Source organism: Toxorhynchites rutilus, chromosome 1, assembly GCF_029784135.1.
Source record: "Toxorhynchites rutilus septentrionalis strain SRP chromosome 1, ASM2978413v1, whole genome shotgun sequence".
Taxonomy (NCBI): domain Eukaryota; kingdom Metazoa; phylum Arthropoda; class Insecta; order Diptera; family Culicidae; genus Toxorhynchites; species Toxorhynchites rutilus.
In genome coordinates this window covers 190459149-190471670 of record NC_073744.1, presented here as the reverse complement: position 1 = coordinate 190471670, position 12522 = coordinate 190459149, and the positions used below count along the sequence as shown (strand labels likewise).

The 12522-nt window shown below is 41.9% G+C and overlaps 1 protein-coding gene across 4 annotated transcripts in view; it reads left to right on the top strand.

Moving 5' to 3' along the window:
• Positions 1–12522, top strand: part of LOC129762074 (octopamine receptor Oamb) — a 336413-nt gene that overhangs the window by 141503 nt on the left and 182388 nt on the right. For 2 of the 4 annotated variants that reach the window (XM_055760059.1, XM_055760062.1), the window contains exon 2: positions 6445–7047. The gene's annotated coding sequence lies outside the window, so the exon portion shown is untranslated. The remainder of the gene's footprint in view (positions 1–6444; positions 7048–12522) is intronic. The other 2 variants (XM_055760061.1, XM_055760060.1) reach the window with 2 other exon arrangements.

The following is a 12522-nucleotide window of genomic DNA, read 5'->3' as shown; positions in this document are numbered from 1 at the left end:
TAAATGTCTGCCTTAAAAGAAATTATAGACATGCTAACATTTGCATCTTCTCAGACAGTCAAGCAGCACTTAAAGCCCTCAATGCTTTCAAGTGCTATTAAAAAATTGTCTGGGAATGCATTTGCCTTTTACGACAACTGTGTCAGAAAAGTTCGGTACAGCTGTACTGGATTCCTGGCCATTGCGGTATAGAGGGAAATGAACAAGCAGATGAACTCGCAAGACGCGGCTCAAGCTCACCCTTCACTGGTCCAGAACCATTCTGTGGAGTTTCTGAATGTGTGTCGAAGAGTGAGCTAAAGAAATGGGAAGACCGGGAAGTAATGGCCAACTGGATGGCTGTACAACTTAACCAGTCAAAAAAATTTATCACGCCGAGTATTAAAATTACACAACAATTGCTGAGTCTTAATAAGAAAGACTTCAGCACATTCACTGGTCAGGACACTGTCCGATTAAATACCATCTCAAAAACATAGGTTTAGTGCAAGATGATATTTGTCGCTTTTGTAATGCCGAAAGCGAAACCTCGGAACATTTGCTCTGCAAATGCGGAGCACTAACAAAACGCAAACTAACTTAAACTTAACAACTTAACTTAAACTTAACTAAGCAAACTTAACTGGAGAACATTTGCGGAAATAATATCTGAAGCAATTGTTTCAATGCATGAACTTCCTCCACTCGAAGAGTATAACTCAACAGAGACGTGTTCCTGCTACCACTTTCCGACGTCGTCCTCCATCACTTTGGTGGGACAAGGAGTGCTCAAAGGTCTACCTTGAAAAATCATCCGCTTTCAAAAAATTCCGGAAAACTGGATTAGTGGAATGGTTTCTAAAGTACCAAGCTCTAGAAGCCAAACTAAAAGGTTTGATTAAAGCAAAAAAGCGTGGATATTGGCGGAAGTTCGTCAATGGTTTGTCAAGGGAGACCGCCATGAGCACTCTTTGGAATACGGCTAGGAAAATGCGTGGCTGGAACCATACAAACGAAAGTGAGGAATACTCTGACCGTTGGATTTTGAACTTTGCAAGGAAGGTTTGCCCCGACACCGTTCCTGCACAAAACGTCGTACGCGACATTCCACTTCAAAGCGATTATGAGAATTTTTCGATGGTGGAATTCTCAATTGCCCTTCTCTCGTGTAACAATTCAGCTCCGGGGTCGGACAAGATTAAATTCAACTTGTTGAAGAATCTTCCCGACTTGGCAAAACAGCGTTTGCTGAACTTGTTCAACAAGTTTCTGGAGCTGAATATTGTCCCGCATGACTGGAGACAAGTGAGAGTGATAGCCATACGAAAACCCAACAAGCCGGCTTGCGATCACAACTCGTATAGGCCGATTGCAATGTTATCCTGTATTCGTAAATTGTTAGAGAAAATGATTCTACTTCGTTTGGACAAGTGGGTTGAAACGAACAATTTGCTGTCAAATACGCAGTTTGACTTCCGCCGAGGTAAAGGGACAAATGATTGTCTCGCGCTGCTATCTTCTGAAATCCAAATCGCATTTGCTCGCAAAGAACAAATGGCTTCCGTTTTTCTCGATATCAAAGGGGCATTTGATTCAGTTTCCATGGAAATTCTCTCAGAGAAGCTTCATAATCGTGGACTTTCACCAATTCTCAACAATTTCCTGTACAATTTACTGTTAGAAAACATGATTTTCTCTCATGGCAGCTCGAAATCTTCTCGTAACAGTTTTATGGGCCTACCACAAGGCTCCTGCCTAAGCCCCCTTTTGTACAGTTTTTACGTCAATGATATGGATGATTGTCTAACTAGAGACTGCACGCTGAGACAACTTGCAGACGATGGAGTTATTTCCATCACGGGTACTAATCCCGTCGCTCTGCAAAAGTCGTTGCAAGATACCCTGAACAATCTGTTCACGTGGGCCCTCAAGCTGGGTATCGAATTCTCTACGGAGAAAACTGAAATGGTCGTTTTTTCTAGGAAGCACGAACCCGCCCAATTCCAGCTTCACCTATCCGGCAAAACGATCCAACACTCTATGTTTTTCAAATACCTGGGTGTATATTTTGATTCTAAGTGTACCTGGGGAATACACATTGCGTATTTGAAACAGAAATGCCAGCAAAGAATCAATTTTCTCCAAACAATAACCGGAACATGGTGGGGTGCCCATCCAGGAGACCTCATTCAGTTGTACAAAACAACGATATTATCAGTGTTAGAATATGGCAGTTTTTGCTTCCGATCAGCTGCCAGGATTCATATTCTCAAGCTGGAGAGAATACAATATCGTTGCCTGCGTATAGCCATGGGGTGTTTGCATTCGACACATACGATGAGTCTCGATGTTTTGGCAGGAGTACCCCCGCTTACTCTTCGGTTCACAGAATTATCCTACAGATTTCTCATCCGTTGCAAGATCATGAATCCATTGGTAATTGATAACTTCGAAAATCTACTGACTCCTCAGTCAAGTTTTATGTCTTTATACCATGAGTACCTTACCCACGACGTGCACCCTTCACCAGGCATCTCCAATCAAGTTTGCTTCCCTTACTTCTGCAATTCCTCTGTCATTTTTGATCTGTCCATGCGACAAAAAATCCATGGAATCCCAGATCACCTACGCTCCGATTCTATTCCGCCGATATTTTCGGCAGAATATGGGAAAGTTGGATCTGATAAAATGTTCTTTACTGACGGTTCATTCATAAACGGGTTTACTGGCTTCGGCATCTTCAATGAAAATTCCAGTGCCTCTTTCAAAAACTCAAAAACTGTTCCGTGTATGTCGCTGAACTGGGTGCGATATACTACGCACTAGGGATCATTGAAACATTGCCCATCGACCACTATTTTATTTTTTCAGACAGTCTCAGCTCAATAGAGGCAATCCGCTCAATGAAGGTTGATAAACGCTCATTTTATTTCCTAACTAGAATAAGACATCTATTGAGTGTTTTGGTCGAAAAATTATTCAAGATTACCTTAGCATGGGTTCCCTCTCATTGCTCGATTCCGGGGAATGAGAAAGCGGACTCGCTAGCTAAGGTGGGCGCCTCAGAAGGCACACTTTTTGAAAGGCAAATTGCTTATAATGAATTTTTCCACATTCCTCGTCAGTATACGCTCGTGTGTTGGCAGCGCATGTGGAGTGGTGATGAGTTCGGTCGTTGGTTACACACGATTATCCCTAAGGTCTCGACGAGTGCATGGTTCAAGGGATTGAATGTAGGTCGTGATTTCATTCGCGTGATATCTCGGCTTATGTCCAATCACTACAACCTAAACGCGCATCTCTATCGCATTGGGCTCGCAGCAAACAATCTTTGTGATTGTGGCGATGGCTACCACGACATCGAGCATGTTGTCTGGTCGTGTATCCGGTTCCATGCTGCTCGCTCTCAGCTCTCTAGAGCACTGAGAGCACAAGGCAGACAATCGGATATCCCCGTCCGGGATATCTTAGGTAGTCGTGATCCTGATCTTCTGCTTCATCTATACCTGTTCCTCAGGAACGCCGATGTCAACGTTTAATGATGTTTTCTTTCGTTGTGCCCCCGTTTCATATCCCTCCTATCCGATCGATAAACTTTTACTTAGTCGCGGCAATACATACACACACTCTTTACAGATGCACGGGCCGAAGGATGTGCAGTCCACTGATGATTCAACAAAAGCCAAAGGTTGTACCGCTCATGACAACTCTACACGAGCTGATGATTGCGCCGGCTAGTGACCATTCTATCCTGGATTCCTCGAGTCGAGAAGACGCACCACGCTAGATATGGGGTACAGACTAGGGGGGCGTTGCTGATTAAGGGTCAGCTGCATCCCAATAGGAAGTATCCCGTGTCGGGCACACGTACAGAGCATTGGAGACAGCAACATCCGAATTACGAAAACACTTGTAATACTAACCTCGAGCCAATCGCGAGTAATCGGTTACATATTACTAACATAGTCTAAGCAAACATTGTCAAAATATTGAACTCCCGGCCCCGTTAGGCTGACGCCATATGAGCCTTAATAAAATATATATTTTGGATAAAAAAAAAACAAAACGCAGACTTCAACACCTTGATAAGGCTATTCTGGAGCCCAAGGAAGTTTGGTCTGTGTCGCCGATTAGGACTGTAAATTTTATCAAACAGATTATTCCTGATTGGCACCTATCTCGCTATAGCTTTCAGTCTACTTCTTCATCAATAAGCAGTAGATAAGCTCGAAGCGTAGTACAAAAAATGGGGCATACCACAATAGTTCAAAATAATGGACGCAGTGGTTAACACCCAACAAGGGGAAAAAAAACGCTTAACGCTTAACGCTTACTGACTAAAAGAGGAACCATACAGGGGTGGGGCTTATGAGGCAATGTACCGCTACTCTTTAGGGACTGAATAGTGGGCGATATTTTCTATAATATCAAGCAAAACCGTTGTATGTGATAGCAGCATTAGAGAAGACTGTTTTTTTTGGTAGCCTTTGCGACAAAGACATCGAACAGAGTCAGGTCAATAATTATACGGTGGCTTCGCTGGAAAATAGTATAATAAATCACGTAAAAAATGTCGCGTAAAAATAATCCATTGTACAATCTTCGAAGTAAGTAGAAACTAAATTATGCTCAATATGCTCATTATTTGTCAGTGTATGAGTGCGATATCGAATCCTCAGGTGGTAGAGAAGCGACCATCGTTTTGAAAGCATTTAAATTTATCCACTCAGCGGAAAATTAATATTGCTACTCATTTTGAAATGTTGTTTGGAAATCAATCGGGAAAATGAGTATACATTAAACGTAAAGCCACACCAAACCACAATTTCTACTTTCTACCACCGGACGAGCCTTGACCTTTCCTCCACAATTAGTTACCCGAAGGATGGCCGAAGAGGATGGATAGCTTCTTCACTCGAGTTTTCTCTTTTTTTTTGCCATCGCTGGGCCTCCCAGCACACAGGAGGAATAGCACCGTCAAGTAACCATGATTTATCTCAAGAAGAACCTCCAAGTCATCCAGATAATCCACTGCTCTACTAGAGAACCACTGCTGCGGTTGGAGTATCTGTCTCTCTCGACGTTATCCAAGCACAAAAGCCGCGTCACGTGCTCCAAAATTGAATCCAATTTGTTTATTCAGGTTCGAATTCTGCGCGGATGCCACAAGTCGAGCCGAACCGAGCCTGGGAGCTCCCTCCTCCCTCGCCATTGGGGAGGTGGTGCCGCTACTTCCTGGGTGTACTTTTGCTAAGTAGACTCGATTTGAGCGATTCTCCTTTTTCTCCCCGTCCGGAGCTAGGAATTGGAAATTCAGCAGAAAGCTTTCTCCCCTCTCTCCCACACTTTCGTAGAAACTTTGTTGTTAGGATCAGAAGTGTGGGGGCGGTGTACCCGGAGGAGGGTGCCACGGGCGGTATTCATAACACAGAAGTTCTCCGGCAGACTGTAATTCATCATAAGTTCGACTGACTCAGCGGAATGCTTGCCCAAATGGAAATTGTCATTCTCGCTTGGAATCTGACAGAGGCGCCCCCCCCGAGAGCGTTTTTTTTTTCTGGGGGAGCCCGCTTGTGCCGAACCAGAATCAACAACCGGAACACACTGGAGGCTTTTGGCTTCATTGGTTTTTATTTTCGGGGGAAAAAAAGTTCAGCGTTGGAGATACTGGTTTGTTGTGCCAGGTGCAAAGGATTTGAACTCGCATCCCGTGAGGTTAGATATGCTAATTATTTGTTGAAGAGACATAAAAAATTACCCGGAAGCGATGGGATTTTTTTTATCCATTTCAACGGAAAAAGAACCAACTGTTGGGCGCAGCACCGATCGGAGGCTGTCATTTAACACAAAGAGGATGGATTTATCGTCCTCGTGTATTCAATGAAACTGTATTGTTGTGTTTCTGTGTTCACGAGAAGTCGAGTGGTGCGCTCGATCCGACTCCTGGGAACGAGTGAAGGTCGCCCAGAGTGAAACAATAGTTTTAATGGAACACAACGGCTATAAATAGAGCTACAATCGGAGGCGACCAATGGCTGTTTGAGCAAGGGCCCCCGTTATCCTGCTGGAATGTAGAGCGTTGTTTTGCGCTGATGGTGGTGCTATATTGGAAGCTGGGGTTGGGGTGAGCTCGCAAACAAGATGTGTAATAAGGGTTGAAGGGATTATAATAGGATTTGCAGCGGGGATGTTTCTGTGGGGCAAACACACCAATCAACTTCTAATAGCGCTGTCGTATGCTATATTTTCTGCTACCAAAAATTTAAAACGATGTAAATTTTACGACAGTATTTGCTTTTTATAGTCGCTGCCAAAGGATGAAAACATGTATTACGCCATGAACATATGCTCTTATATCATAGATTCCCCTCTTTTATAACACACTTGAGTCTGTATTTTATTTTACTATCCCGATTCGCCATTTCGTAAAAGCTAACCTCAATCTCTAATTTGTCTCCTTCGCAGATTTCCCAGCGCCCAGATGCAACCCTCACGCCGCCAACACGCTGCGGCAATGGAATAGAACTTCCGGAAGCGTGCGAAATTATGCCCTCGACGAGTGGAGCTTAGAAGAAACCCCCCACATTCCAAGCTAAAGAGTTTCCCGGAGACGACGTCGACGACGACGACGAAGGCAGAGCCGCATAAGAATTGAAGGCTTACCCGAAGGTGCCAGAATTCACGCTTCCTGCGTTCCTTTTCCGTGTGGCGCCCGATTTCCGCCCCGCTCCGTTGCAGAAAACGTGACGCAAGAGATTCCCGCCGGAAGAGAGCGTGAAAGCCGGGCGTTCCGTAGAGGGTGACCAGGTGCGCGCCGTGGAGTGGAGCGCGAAAGTACACATAATTGGAATCTAAACAATCGTTCCGACGACGTGCTCTGACCCCCCGTGCCTCCACTCCCCGACCCTTGCGTGCGCTTCGGATGCCGGTGGGAAGATTGAAGTGTTTTTCTCTTTCTCTCCGGGGCCGGAAGGGTGAAAGCTTTTCACGTGCCTAGTGGTGAACATAGTTTGTGAGTGAATATATGTGCTTCGTTTTATTGCTGTGAACGAAGAAGGTCTGTGACATGTAAGTGGCATTAATACGGAAAGTTTGTTCCGTGGTTGGAGCGGAGACGGGCGGGAGAGACAGCCGGATAGAGTGCTGACATTGTTACAATTGTGGGAAAGTGTCCTTTGATGAAAGAGTTGTGGGGGAATCTTACGAAAGACCTGAATGGAACCGTGTCGTTGTTTTTCTGAACATCTTTTTTCGCTTGTTGGGACATAATAATCAATTTATTTCATGATAATGTGGGTTAATTTTGTTGAGTTCCCATTATTAGTACCCGTTCCCTTGTTAGTATTATCTCCCTTTCTAACGTTCGTCAGTAGAATAACTGGATGAAAAGAACTTCGACTGTGGCTTTGGAAAATTATGTTTCCAATACTTAGAAGTATTTTACTGATATAAACACGCACCGATAAGTTGACTATATTTTGTGGTGCTGGTGAAATTGACATATGATGAGGGTAAGACAGACGGGTAATGTAACACCTGAAGCGTAGAAGTTTATTGTTCGTGAAGCTCGGAAAATATTTTCTCTCTCATCGTTCGTCTGTTCAGCCACTGAAATGTAAACAGGAAAGAGAGTGAGAACGAAAGAGAGCTCCCGCTGGATGCTCTTCCATCACCAATTTTGCACGGTCCGTTTTACTCTCACTAGAAGTTGTCCGTTTGACCCCATCAGTGCGATTATTAGAATCATTCATAGTTTTTCACTTTCAATGGATTTTACCCATTTGATGCAATACACGCATATAATCACCATTGAATCTAGTTTTGAAACTTAACCATTCAGAATGCTTTTTAAATATGTTGCAACAATTACATCCGCACGCAGAATCAGTTATTGTCAACATTTTCCACTATTTACAAGTCTTCAAAATCATAGAAGGTGGTGTCCTTTACACGACCTCATTGTTGACATAGGACTATGCAACTATTTCATTTCAATCACTGTCCATTTTTTGGGACAAAACAATAATGAGAGTTAGTAGAAATTTATTTCTTTAGTAGAAATTTTTGGTGGCCCCAAAATAGGCCGAGTCAAAACCTACCGTATATATTTCAATACGAACACGAGAATCTCGACATTATCCGGTTTTCTTACATCGATGTTAAGAACCCAAAAATGCACTGAATGTTGAACGATATCGACGGTTTGCCGTAGCAGTGGTACTATTTATAAACTTGATCGCGTGCGCTTCTTATTGTTTTTTTGTTGTTGCTTAGAATGCTGATGCCCTACTGCAATGGTATTGCTATATGAACATTGTGTCTTTCTTCCTTTTTTGCAATATCGCATTATATAGGCTTTAAACCTTTAAACCGATGCATATCATGAGCACCACTCTTGATGTTTTTTTATATTTAGTGCAATTGAGTTTAGAAAAAACACGATATTACGCTATTAGTTTTCCATTTAACATGTTTACAGAAAGAAAACCTATTATCAATGCCGTTGAACGTGGCTTATCATAAAGCTTCCAGAAAAATGAATGCCTATGAAAATAAAAATAGCCGTTGATTGAGTGAATGAAAAATAAGATAAGAAACTGAGAGAAATTTTTCATTTGCTCTACTTTCAATTTAGATGTTCGGTTGAAGTGTTTTTGAGACAAATATCGAATACATATATTAGGTGTACCGGTAAGTTTCATCGGTTTTACAACAGATGGCGTAACTTGATTATTATTTCAGTGAATCAAATTTGCAGATACTCGTTGGAAAGCTACTGTCATTGCGCGTCTTTTTCAGTATATGTCGAAAAGTTGAAGCGTAAACAACATAGTTTTTTGTCATTTCGAATATGTCAAATTTCGTACCAACGAGAGTGTTTTTTTCGGGGAGTGTTACTTCATTACTTCAATATAAAGAAAAAACAGCTGCAGAAAGTCATCGCATCTTGTTGGAAGTTTATGGTGACCATACTCCAACTGAGCGAATGTGTCAAACGTGGTTTGCACGGTTTAAAAGTGGTAATTTTGACTTGGAAGACGAAGAACATTTCGGACCGCCAAAAAAGTTTGAAGATGAAGAGTTGGAGGCTTTACTCGATTAAGATCCGTCACAAACGCAACAAGAACTTACAGATACACTTGGAGTAGCTCAGCAAACCATATCCGATCGTTTAAAAGCAAAGGGAATGATCCGGAAGATAGGACATTGTGTGCAGTATGAATTAAAGCCACGATAAGTCGAGTGCCGTTTTTTCACGTGCGAACATCTGTTTGCATCGAATCGTTACTGGCGATGAAAAGTGGGTTCATTACGACAATCCCAAATGTCATAATGCTGTCTATTTGGTGGGACCAGCTGGGTGTGGTGTACTATGAGCTGCTAAAACCAAATGAAACCATTACGGGGGACCTCTACCGACGACAATTGATGCATTTGAGCCGTGCACTGAAGGAAAAACGGCCACAATACGAGCAAAGGCACGATAACGTTATTTTGCAGCACGACAATGCTCGGCCGCATGTCGCGAAACCGGTCAAAACATACTTGGAAACGCTGAAATGCGTGGTACTATCCCAACCTCCGTATTCTCCATACATTTCTCCGTCCGATTACTACCTTTTTCGATCGATGCAACATGGCTTGGTTGACCAGCGCTTCTCCAATTTTGATGAAGTCAAAAGTTGAATCGATTCGTGGTTAGCCGACTAACCGGCCGATTATTTCCGCAACGGGTTCCGTGAATTGCCAGAAAGATGGGAAAAGTTGTGACTAGTGACTAGCGATAGGCAATACTTTAAATATTAAATTTATATTCATTTTTGCAGAATAAAGTACGTTTTTTCTTACGTTTCCCGATTTGTTAAAAAATATTAAAGTTTAAAAAATGTATTGTTTTATTGGTTAATAGAGAAATACATACAGATTGTATTCATATAAATTCGACATGAATCGGTTCAGTAGAACTAGAGATATCGTGTGCTTCAGTTTGAAAAAAAAAATGTTTCGAGAAAAACGCGTTTGAAGTTTATTGTTATGGCCGTATCAGGTTAGATACCGCATCATTAGAAGGGCTATAGCTCGGTAAATGATAGGATTTTCGAAAAGTCCTTTCTAGGGTATATTGTTGAATGCCTAAGCTTCAAAAATATGACGAAAAAAATTATTTTTTTTCAAATTTCTAGACTAGAACACTGCCTTAAGGAAGATTGTTGACTGCTCTATGGCTGAAGCGAGACTAGAATATAATTTACAAATGATATCTTTTCATACTGGACCAGCTGTTGGCAGCGCCATAGCTGCGAATTGTCATGACCAGTGTTGCCACACGTACAGATTAATCTGGAAAGGTACAGATTTTTTCGTTATTTTTGGTACAGATTCTGTACGGTACAGAGTACAGATTTTCGTCAAAAAGTACAGATTGAACAATATAACATTAAGGTACAAGACGACTTTTACGCCGAAGTATCGCAATCTAGCAATCTAGATTCCGAAACACTATGTACAGGGTTTTGCAACTTTAAATTCCGAAAGTAAATCGAAATAAAACACACTTAGAATTCGAATTTCGATGAAACTTTTATTTCAAATTAAAGTTTGGTTTATGCCATTATGTGTGAAATACAACATCATTCAAATGTCCACCTAGGGCTTCCTCGCACACCTTGGTCCGGAACAAGTAATTTTCGATGACTTTTCGGCACATATGGGGCGGTATCTCAGTCATAACTTCACGAATGTTGTCTTTCAAATGTTCGAGAGTTTGCGGAGAGTTGCCATAGACACGGTCTTTCGCATAACCCCACAAAAAAAAGTCTAGCGGGTTCAAATCACATGATCTGGGCGGCCAATTGGCATCACCAAAACGCGAAATTATGCGTCCCTCAAATTTCGTTCGCAATATGGCCATGTTCGGTCGTGTTGTGTGGCACGTGGCGCCGTCCTGCTGAAACCACATGTCATCCGTATCCATATATTCAATTTGTGGCAAAAAAAGATCGGTTAACATGCGGCCATAGCGCTCACCATTCACAGTTACCGTCTCATTTTCAAAGAAATAAGGCCCGATGACTCCACCAGACCATAATGCGCACCAAACAGTGACTTTTGGCGGATGCAGTGGCCTCTCAACAATCACGTGTGGATTTTCTGAGCCCCATATACGAAAATTTTGGGTGTTCACATAGCCACCGAGCTCGAAATGTGCCTCATCGCTGAAGAAAATTTGATGCGAAAATTCAGCATTTTGCTGCTGTTGTTCGTTCACCCAATCGACGTATGCCCGACGCATTCCATGGTCACCACGCTCTAATTTTTGTACCAGTTGGACTTTATATGGATGTAGGTGCAAGTCTAAATGCAAAATTCGCCACAATGATGTGTTTGACAAGCCCAATTGCTGAGCACGCCGTGGAATCGAAACATTCGGGTCATCCTCCACACTGGCAGCAACAGCAGCAATATTTTCGGCCGAACGCACATTACGATGATGCACAGGTTTCACAATATACGCTACGGATCCAGTTTGTTCGAATTTACGCACTACATTAGCGATTGTGTGCTCTGTAGGCCGACATGACGACCAAAATCCGTCCGTAATGCTCGTAAAACATTTGCCGGTTTTTCATCATTTTTACAGTATAATTTAAAAAAATTAACACGTTGTGCGATGCTAAAACGATCCATATTGTAAAATGGCAGACATTCAACTAACGATATGACGCTTTGGTTGACAGCTATGTCAAACGGTTGTCAGCGCAGGGCTGTATACTTTTGGAAGCCCGAAATGGAAAACCCTGTATGAGCATCATCAAACACACGAATGACTTGCAAATGGTAATGTAGTGTTTGTAGTAAATAAATGAGTATTTTTTTCATGTTTTTTTCAAGTTTTTTCTCTATAACGAATATTTTCGATGGTACAGATTTTTGGAAGAAAAGTACAGATGAGAACACCTTTTAACACCTCTGGTACAGATTAAAATGCGGCAACACTGGTCATGACCTTCATGTGATGGTATTTACACAAGACCAATTCTTTTCATGGTGTGCGTTTGCTATTCTCTGTTTCTGTGAAATGTTGGTCCGTTTCAATGAATTCAAGTCGTCGATCGATCACGCGTATTCTAGAGCTTGCCACTCAGAATGCATTCAAGGCGTGTTGTTTGGCATAGAAATCTCAACTAAGTACTAATAAAAATGACGCAAGTAATACTACGTTGAGACGGCGAAGTTCCTCTAGGAACGTTAGTGCCATTGAAGAAGAAGAAGAAGAAGTCGTCGATACATCACAAAATGGACATATTTGAGGAAAAAAAATCACAATAACTCTTTTATATCCAAATCAAAACTGAGGAAAGAATTTTTGAATGAAAACATGGTGTTTTGTGTTTTGGAAATATTCCTTCGATAAACAATTGTCAATTTGTAAAATTCAATATCTAATATCAGTGCTTAATTCTTTCTTGCATAGTGGTGGAAATTTCCATCATAACATTGAATGACCAAAAATTATTTAAAAAAACAAGTTCACTTTAAGTT